Below are 11251 nucleotides of genomic sequence, written 5' to 3'. Positions count from 1 at the left end.
GCTCATATAAAAATAAACTTAAAAATTTTATAAAAACTGTAAAATGCCTTTCCAATCAGAAAACATCCTAATTTTCAAGAGTTAAATAATTTAGGACCAAAGCAAAGAATTGATTACCATATTTCTAACTTCAATTTCTCTATCTTTAACTAATTATATTTTATATTGCTGGAGATATGTTAAATCATTACAAATAAGTTGCTGTTGTTAAAAAATCAATGTGATGATAAATTGATATAGAGGGGAGTGTTAAGATGCTGTCTGTCGGTTATTTTGTCGCTTAAGTTATAGCTCTTTCTGTAAGCATAGCATAAGAATATATATGCTCTCAGACGACTTTTAAAAATGTTAATACTATTAGCATTTAATATATTCGGGGGAGTGTTCCTGGGGAAAATTTTAAGTGGTAACATCCACTTGACACCAAAGAGGATAAGACTTTAAATGGTAGAATTCCTAGACGCGTCTTCTGAAGACTTACCTCAAGGTGGATGAACACTGAACATATTTATCCCCTACCCTATTTGATAGGTAAGGGGATACCGCTGGATTTAAAGATGAGTAGGCTTGTTCTACAGTCACCATACCATCTTGTAGAGTATCATACCGTCTTCTATCCTTACTTGCTTTTGACTGTTCTTTATTAGCAAGGGAATGATTTGTCTCTTTGGACTTTTGGAAGATTGTGTATTTTTCCAAGAAGAGCAGCTATTAGTTGTTTTCCGAATTTTGTGGCAGTGCTAAAATTGTAAACTGTTATGCTTAATTATACACTTTTAGAAAGCGCTTCTTGAAGCTTCACTGCTTGGAAATTGTCTTCCCCCTATAAAAAGAAAGATCCTAAGACCAGTGCGAACTTCATCCTACTGAGCTTGGGCGTTATGATGAGGACGTCTGCAAAAATATTCATAAAGCTAAGGACTTTATTCTCCTGAGATTTTGTATTATGCCAAAGTTAACATCTAGTAACAACGTTTGTAAGGACGGGATTAGTACAATCTTCGTCGTTACGACCCTATATTACGATTATACCCCAAAGATCATAAACTAAATCCGATCATGCAATTTATTATAATATGAACTTGTATTTCATCAGGTTAAATTTGCACTTTAATCTACATGTCCTAAAATCTGTCTCAACTTTAACTTTCTTATAATAATACGATGTAATAAAACTGGCTCAATAATAATACAATATATAGAGAATACACCTTGAAATAATAACATATTTGTCTATATCTGTAAAAATTAAACATAGATTGATAACATGATAATTGATAGAATAAATAGAAAATATTACAAGAAAAAAGAAGCAAAATACGAACAAATGCCGCTTCTGAGGTGTAAGGTTACGATCTTATTGACCGTTGATTACACAGTAATCGAGTACAGAACTATTTACTAGTTTGGGTTGCCCCGTTTTACATTTAGAAGCATCGGTCCACCTTTAGATAGAACTGGCTCCAGTGTATATATCTGAGCGTATCAAAACTTTAACTCAATCGAGAAAATGTGATATTTTGCATTGGTTGGCAGGTATAAACGATTCAATGACTTTACGTGATGTTGTGTTAACAGATTACATGTCAAAACCCCAATTTTATCTTATGCCACATTAAATCTGAAAAGGTTTGTCTTTTTCACTTTTGGAGTTGTTAGTCTTGAAATTTTCATTACTAGGTTTCCTAATTTGGCAGAAGAATACTCGTATGCCCTAAGCACATATCGCCAAAGACAGAACACTCGTGTTTTTACGTTTCTCGGTAGATATCGCAAAACAACTACCGCAAAATCGATGTTCTGTGTACAGTGTAACGGGTAGCGGCTGCAGTGGCCCGTCAACTAGTATGACGTCACAAATATCACAGCTTGGCCTGCGCATCTACTGCGGCCTTATGTGGACAATGCATGCAAAGCGACAAGGGGAACAAGAGGAAGGACAAGGGTTTATGGAAATATTTACGACAATACATTGACGATTCTGGATATAGAATTTTAATTTCGAACAGAAGATAAATGATCTATACATATTATATATATATATATATATATATATATATAATGATAATAATTAATACAATATATTAACGATCAAACTGTTTTTCTCCACAACCATTACCGAGTAATTCCAAATAATATACATAATTTATAGGAGATAGTCCCTTGATTTGCATTGTTTGTTTGTAATTGCATTGACATATTATAAGAAGTGTAATAGACTATCTTAACTCAAGTCGTGAACCAACTAAAAGTTAATAAAATAACACTCAAACATGTAGACAAATTTTAAAACAGCTTTATTCTTAATACATACTATATATTAATCTGACGACGACAGAAACATTATGTACTTTAGTTGGGAACACTGCAATCGCCAACCTGGAGATTGAAAAAGATGAGAAACATGAACAATTTTTATTAATTCCTTCATATGGAATGTTTTTTTGTCGTGTAGAAGTGAGTTGGTGTGAACTTGTTTTATTTATTCTACTTAAGTAAGTATTCTTGCTTTTAATTTGAAATATATGTATTGATATTTTGAATGTTTATAACGAACAGCCGAAAACTAAAATAATTATATATTTAGGGAGAAGGCCAGAACAGCATATGAGCCTATTACAGTTCAACATATATTATATGAGGCGCTAAACGGACCAGTGGCCTAACCCACAAAATAGCAATATTGAGATATGAGCCTTAGAATATCTCTAACACTCTATTCTAAATACTGCATATCGACCCAAGCCACCTTTTCCATTTTTCTGATAGATAGCAGCACTAGTTTGTTTGTTTATTATTGGTCTTTGAGTCAGCTGCAAACTGAATAGTGGCCCAAGCCACAGCCGTGTGGCCTAATCCACATTCTGTTCCATTGTTGTGGCTTGAGCCATTTGTTTGTTTACTTTCATGTTTGTTTTGGTTAAAAGCATTCCACTTGAAACTTACAAATTGTATTGATACGGTTGTTTCACAAGTACCTATTCCAACGAACCATGAATGAAGGTAAGAAAAATATAATAATTTATTAGTTTAATAGATTACTTATGAGATTAATCATACAACTGTATTTTAGGCCTACCAATAAAGGTTTGCAACTAAGTCCCAGTTTATAAGGTTAGCCTAGGTTGTTAATCATAGACTAGTTTTCAAAGATTCAGTTCACATTACAATGGTATTAACAACAGTTTTTATTATATCTTATATGGCATCATTTAAATAATAATATTATAATACCTAAGAACTTTAACTTTGCCCCATAGACATAAGAAATTTAATTGGTTAAACTGGTTTTATAGGTTAGTTAGTAATTAATTTACGCTGTGGCTATATGGCCGGCTACCGTCTGTAGATTAGACAGACGGGCGATGAGTGGTGACGTCACCGTGACGTAACGAAAGGGCAGCCATAACTGTCACCTTGGTAATTATCATATTAACCGCCGGGGCGGAAAAATACGAGTTTTGCGTTCTTAACTTATTGGAATCGTCCTATATAAAAAAAAGTATAAGGTTTGATGGGTGGAAATGAGAAATAACGAAGTTCTAGAAAATAAAAAATTAAATAACTTTCCAGTAATATCTCCATGTTCTACATCCACGTCTAGCGTCACGTGACCTTTTGTGGCCAATGATTGAACCTCGTGATGACGTCATCGGTTGCGCCGCCATCTTTGCAAACGTAAATGAGAAATTACAGAAATGAGCAGAATTTTGATCAAAATTAATAATGTTTTTCTTAATTTCGAGAAAAAAAATTAATTACGAGTGCCTCCGGCAGTTGATGTCAATAAAAGAAAAACATCCCTCGAGATAGTACCTATCAGTAAAATATAAAATTCTAGAGGGGCTGATCAAAAAATATATAAATTGAAATGTAATGCAAAGGCAATTATGTAAAGTTTAAAAACTAAATAAATCATGAAAAACTCAAATATATAGATGGATATTAACAGAGAACACTTACCATTAGTGTGTTGGCGGATATAGCTAAACAGCAGCAACAAAAAAGTGGTCTATCACAACGAAACGACACAGTCTCCCGGTTTAAAAACACCACTCGACCGCACGACGAACAAATACACTCATTTTTAAAAATGCCCTGTTCTATTAAAAAAGAGATAATTTCGTTTCGGTTAAAACGTAAGCTCTTTACGTGCCCTACGAAACACTCCGACACACACAATTCACTAGGGTTGGTTGAACTAGTGGATGGTTGATTCATCATTGTAAACTCACTCACTCAATCCGACCTACTGAACACGATATCTTGTGTAGAACTGACCTATGCCCCGGACAACTCAGATAACAGGTATGCTATCAGGCTGCTATCAGTCCCGGCCGCAGATAATATTCAAGTAAACAGATTATCCAGACACTGCACACAAACTGAACATTAAAACATTAGAAACTTTACCACTTATCAATATACCCCCTAAAATCATGTTATTTGTCATTTGCACCCCCTAGTACTATATATATATTTTTTGTTCAGGAGGGTGAGCAGAATACGTTGGTAACGTCAAATTCGTGATTTGCCGCCCCGGCGTTTAATCTTACTGGTACCGTCACCTTTACACCACTGCCTTAGAAATATAAAAAACTCAATTTGTAGACTATTTTATTAATTGCATATTATGCATTGGTAATGTATTGAACGGTAATGTAATAAAAGTGTACGCTTAAATAAATTAAAAAGAATTTAACGCAATTTTACTGGAATGTTTCAATTAATAGTCATGAAGAGAAATGATAATTAATTATAAATAATTTTTGTCATATTAAAAATGTATGTCATTTAATAGCATAAAATAACTGGAACATTTGTTTTACTTATACTAATAACTCTCAAATGGTTATGATTTCATTGCATATTGTATGTAAGTGGTAAGAGGGAAATTAGTCTCTCGTCTTGAGATATTTGAAAATTTACCGATTAAAAATAGTTTTATTATTAATCACTTATGTATTATCGACTTTAGCAAGACTGTAAGTTCTTATAGAAGGGATCTTGGTACAGTTTAAAGTATATAGCATACAGTCTACATCACTACCTAACTTTTCTATTGTTTTCGGCAAAATACTGTCAGTTATACAAACGTCTGGATGAGTCAGACAGATGTAAAGCAACACTTAAACTGGAACTTGAAATGTTATACATCAATGTATAATTCTCATTCAATGTTCTCATTCACAGGGATGTGTCATTACGATAACAGATAGGATTATCTAAAAAAAGTTTGGCATCTTACACGAAAGAATTTTGAGCTTTTAACTTACAATAAAAAGAAGCCTGAATATGTTCATTAAGATGTGACTGGCCAAAAAACGGAAAATTGCGTTAAAGGAATAACAGTATAGAGAAAGTTATAAAAGTTGTATACAACATCCCAACGAAACAACTGATGGCATCTCACGCCCAGCACAACTGTCGTAGATATAATACATTTAACTTGGATGATACAGACAGTTCTTTTCATTACCACAAACCCCTCCGGTTTCTCATTACTGTACAATAAATCTTGGGGACTGATGTTTCCTCAAGCTCAAAATTCTTATTTAACAAAAAAACGAGATGAAAATTCCTAAAATTGACTCTAAATATGAAACTTGAATTATTAATTATAATTAGGATCGAGGCAACTAAAATAAAGCCGTAGAATGCATTATAAGAAAATTATTAAAATGAAATTAACTGAGAACTTACAATATTTAATAACTTTCAAAAAAATGAATAAAAATAAGTAATTCACTTAATAGAGTTGTAAGAGGGATTGGACGTAAGTTACCAATGCGGTATAAATAGCTATTTGTAAGCATCCAAATTAAATAGATTAGTTATAAAGTTTGCATGATAATGTTTACACGGATCAATATTGTGCACATTATGATCAAAAGATAAGATCACTGTAAATTTCTAAAGACTTAAAATTTTATACGTACTTGTAATTTAATTTTTGTTTGTATTCACACTTACGGAGTTTAATCACAACTGTGAAGTTTGGTGCACAATATTGAGTATATTTAGGGTATAGACCTATTTCATGAAATATAGTTCTTCACTTTTAAATTTTATGTTTGAAGCCTAATAAAAGTATGTAATTGAAATCGAATTCAAGATCATGTATAAATGATGTTTGGTGTGTAATCTACTGTATACCGTTTATATTGATCCCAAAACTCTCAAAGTAATAACCATGTTTATGTATAAGTGGTTTTAATTATGATCAATAGATAAAAGAACATTTGAAAGCTCATAAGGAATTTGTACATAGATAAAGGCGGTAACTTGCTTGTTTGACTATATATATCTTTATGCTGTATTGTATACAAAATTAAATGAAAAGTACGTAGACAGTAACGTTTACATATAAGTTGTTGGCTGCCAAATTTTATATATACCCAAACTGTTTGCAGTTATCTCTTTAAATAACAGATAACATGTGTACTGTAATTAATTGTATTATAAAAAACTAAACCAGTGTTGGTTCAGAAGAGGGAGTGAAAAGAAAACTTTAAAAACAAATTCATGTTTTAAATGTATCTGTATAAGAATTTTAACCTAACATTAATACATTTAGCATCAATTCACAACTTTGACATTCATTACCTTTCAATAACTCTCTAAGTAATGATGGTTTACTTTTATATGCAGCAAGTGTCTATCCTAGAGTATTATGGGTTCTAGACTAAAATAAAATTAATAGTTCCAACAACCAACCAGTAATTTAATTTTACTTTTCTGTTCTTTCTCAACTCAATGGAATGTTCAACAAGTTTGTGTCGACGTGGAACCTCATCTTCATGTTTGATGTAATGAATAATTTACAATGTCAAATCTCATCATTAATTACCAAATGAATATTTATTATACACCAAAATCTCATCATGAGCCATTTATGGTATATTAAAATAAATGTTGGCTTTTCACACATAAATAAAGCAGGTATGTGATAATTCATGAATATACATTCTTTTCCAACATAAAAATTCTTTTGATTTTCACATTTTATATAAAGCCGTTAATGAGATAAATCATTTATGTTTGTCTACAATATGACTAAGTTTGACATCAATATTGGTATGGGGTAAAATAAATAAGGATTGTTAACTTTTTATCATATTATTTAAAATGGCAATGGTATAATAGCAACAATAGTGATAACTAATATATAATTAAGGATGTTTTATGACCTTGTACAGAAACATAGAACACAATTTTCAAATCTATATATATAAAAATGAATGTTTGTCCTTTATGGAATCGCAAAGTATTAAAACAGACCATTATGAAAATTTGTATGTATACGTATTTTTCCACAGAGAAGGTTTATAAGCTATGCCCATTGATGTAACTCACCACCAAGCGGCGCTGCAAAAGACAAAAGGTTTCAAAGCGCCTGTACACTATAAATTGCAATTACGAGACAGTTACGTATATTACAAAGCCAAACACTATTTGAAGGTGCCAAGTTATTATGTATATTTGTCTTTAAGATACATTTCTGATTGAACTTAAAGTTTGAGTGTTAGACCAATTTATATTAAAGTACATGTACGTGCACAATGGCTATAAACATAAACACATTTTCTTGATCGTAGCAACAAGGCAAAGTCTACATCAGCGTTGTAAATATAATTCAATTAAACCAGAAGTTCACATACAAGGGCAAAGCTTACGAAAAGCGTGCAAAGCTGCGGGAAACAGCTAGTAATGTATAAAATAAAACAAATTTGTTTGCAAATTCTTTTTATTTCAGCAACAAAGCTAGTAAAAAGGCATAAATTTGTCACAGTTTAGTTATTACATGTAATAAAAATACAGTTATCATATTAATTACAATGCGACTGTTAAATAGTAGCAGAATGGCCGAGGATAAACATATAAAAATGTATATGTTAAATATACATACACATATACATTGCATAAGTAAACATATACAAAAAGCAACAAATAATATAAAGTAATAACTAAGTCAGAGATAATCATAGAAAGCGTTAAATAACGTATGTTACACAGTAAAATAAAACACAGTACAACCTCACATTTATCAGCACCTTATTTAAATCTATACATAAATACAATGCATACATGAACATGGGAAAAAAGCAACAAAGTCAGAGATAATCAGGGTAAACGTTTTCATTACCTACGTTACACTGTATCGGGTTTAAGGAAGTCCAATATGTAAAGTATAACAAATTTTTGCAATTAAGTTTTTGTTAACAAATGTTAAGTCATTCCATATAATTAATATAAAATAAAAATATATCCAACACAATATTTAAGTTGACAGCAATATTAATACCTAGACAGTGGCAGACGCCTTACAGGCATAGGCAGAGTGGAGTAATAACTCAACTCAGTATAGAGCCACAGTAAATGTTTTAAATAATCCTGACTCATATCGTAAAAGAAAATAATAATTATAATCCAATATACTTTTACAACTAAGATAAATGAACATGGTTAAATATAAGTATAACAAAATATAGAAAGCTATCTATCATACATTGTAAAATGAAAATGTAATGTAAAAACATTTCAATCAAAACATCATATTACAGTTATCAGCAATTTAAAAAATAAACCTCAAAATGTTTAATGAAAATATTAGAAAAAATATATAATTAAGACAGTAGCATTATTATATAAAATCTGAAATGAAAATATTTTAATTAAATACAAAAATATGCAGTAACACAGTGAATTCTTATCGTAACATAACAACAATAATGTTAATTTAAATATAAAATGCATGTGTTATGTTAGATACTTAAGTTACATCATAATGTCTAAGATAACAGTAAATCTAGAATTAAAGCATACCAATGTGAAATGAAAATCTAATAATAATCCAATACAAAATTAAGAAACAATAACAAAGTTACATCTAAGTATATCAAAATGCAAAACAGATATATATATATACATGTTTTACATTTTATATAATTCTTTTTATACACTCTACAATAAAAATACTACAATTGAGTATATTCTGAGACAGAAATGTAACAATAATAACAATAAAAGGCAAAATTAAAAAATGAATACAAAATTATAACCAAAGAAAAATCACAACTAAATCAAATTGAAATTTGAAAAACTAAATTTACAAAGTAATGATATTAAACAATTAAGTACAACAGCATGGTAGCAAAAAGAAAAATTAAACAGTAAAAGTTAAGAAACGGTAATTAGAAATGGAATAGTTCAAATGATTATGAAATCAAGCATTGATTAAATTTTAAAATTTATATATATATTTGTTTTGATGTGGTATATTATGACAAGTATACTTGTACACCACTATAAAAAAACTGAACGTAAAATAAAAAAAAATACTCAACATTTTTGACAAAACCAGAAATTTTGTTGCAGGATTGTTTTAGGATTGATACACTCAAGATGATACCATTCTAAGCACCCACTACAACAAACACTACCAGAGTCCTTAATGTCTACTTCACAATTTGGACACAGCCAAATAGGGCTTTTTCTTTTCACGCTCATTACATGCTGAACCGAACCCCACCCATCAGCTGTGAAATATCTTCTTAGTCTATTTATATCGGCACATTTATCAAGGCAAGCTGAGGACACTTTACTAGGATTCTGTTCAACAGAAGACTCAGAAAGTATTGTTCCCGCCACAGCTTTTTTCACATCTTCTGTCGACACAAACCACAGAAGCATTTGTTTATCCTTATGTTTAGGATGTTTTTTTTCAAAAGGAATACCTCCAACCTTCATCTTCTTGATAGGCAGTCCAATTACAGTTTTTGTGTTACCTTTTGGTCTTCCTCTCTTCTTCACAATTGGTAATATAGGTATTTCCAGAAATGAAGTATTACCTGCAGATTCTTTGATGTTTGGCTGTTCTACTGCAACATCACTGTTGTCAAGCTGCTCTACAATTTCACAGTGATCCACCTGGTCTACAAGTCCATCCTGGTTTATCTGGAAAAGAGTAGATGAAGACTGTTGAACAGCTTCATAAGAAGAATGAGAAATTTGTGGAGTTGCAACATCTTCAACAGATTGTCGACATGTTTCAGATTGTTTAATATCTTCTGAACACTGTTGAATATTTGTGATTCCTTGAACACCAACTTCAATGTTCCTCTCCCAATAGCTCACTATTTGCTCAATAGTGTTTAGTCTCTGCAGAAATACTCTGGAGGAGCATTCTGACCCTACACTTGCTAATTTCTGCACCCTTGCTGCCATCATTCTAAATTTTTCATTTTGTGAAAATATTCTATTCCTAGAAATGGTTGAAACGTCCAACGATACATTTTGGTTCATAACTTCCATTTGAGTTAATACTTTGCTGTTTTTCATGTAGTATGCTTTTGTCCACCGTAATGCAATTAGAGTACTCGAAAACAAGCTCTCATTTTTAAGCTGACGAACTTTAAATATGTGATGGCAAGGTAACTGCATACTAACAAAGAAAGGACATGTGCAACTTAAAGATGTTGCAATCAATACACCACTGCTGGAATTGATTTTCATACCACTGCCTTCCTCACCCACTATTTTTACTTTATCTATAAGTTTGAATTTTTCAGCAAGAATTCCGTAGGCATATGGTGTCAAAATTTTAAGATATTGTGATTGACCTTCAAAAGGAGTTGCAACATTTAACTTTATCTTCAGATGATTTTTTATTATTCTTGAATCTCGCTCTGTTTTTAGTGATAACAGAAGATTGTCCAAATTTTTGAATAAATCAGGCAACTTGGAATGTCTTTCAACAACTTGAACAACTTTTGAATTGATTGATTCAAGTCGGTTGTTTGTTCTATTTTGAAAAGACACAGCATTCTGCAGTCCTACAACCCACTCTGACCTTATATTATGCCAGTTATTTTCTAAATATTGTTCTAATGAGCTACAATCCAAATTTTTAATCTTTTCATATGTAGACCAATATTCTTCTTCATTTCTGGCATAAGGTAAACTCTGAACCAACTCTAATAATTCACTTTTTTTGCCACTCGTTATTCCCAATTTTTCAGTTGTTATTTCACGTCTAAATGTTCTTAATACATGGAATAAGCAAATCAACAAATTGCTGGAAGGAAATTCTTCTTTAAAAACATTTCTTTCAACCAAATCTTTGTCAGTCATGATAGTTTTTGTAGAGAACCAGGATTGGTTGTATTTCTTAAAAATTTGTACCATTGCCTTTATTACAGGCTTTTCCTCACTTGCACAAAGACAGAAGGCAACAATTTCAGTTTCACCG

The sequence above is a fragment of the Homalodisca vitripennis genome, chromosome X, assembly GCF_021130785.1.
Source record: "Homalodisca vitripennis isolate AUS2020 chromosome X, UT_GWSS_2.1, whole genome shotgun sequence".
Lineage (NCBI taxonomy): Eukaryota > Metazoa > Arthropoda > Insecta > Hemiptera > Cicadellidae > Homalodisca > Homalodisca vitripennis.
The sequence above is the reverse complement of the archived record's forward strand: the minus strand, read 5'-3'. Positions refer to the sequence as shown.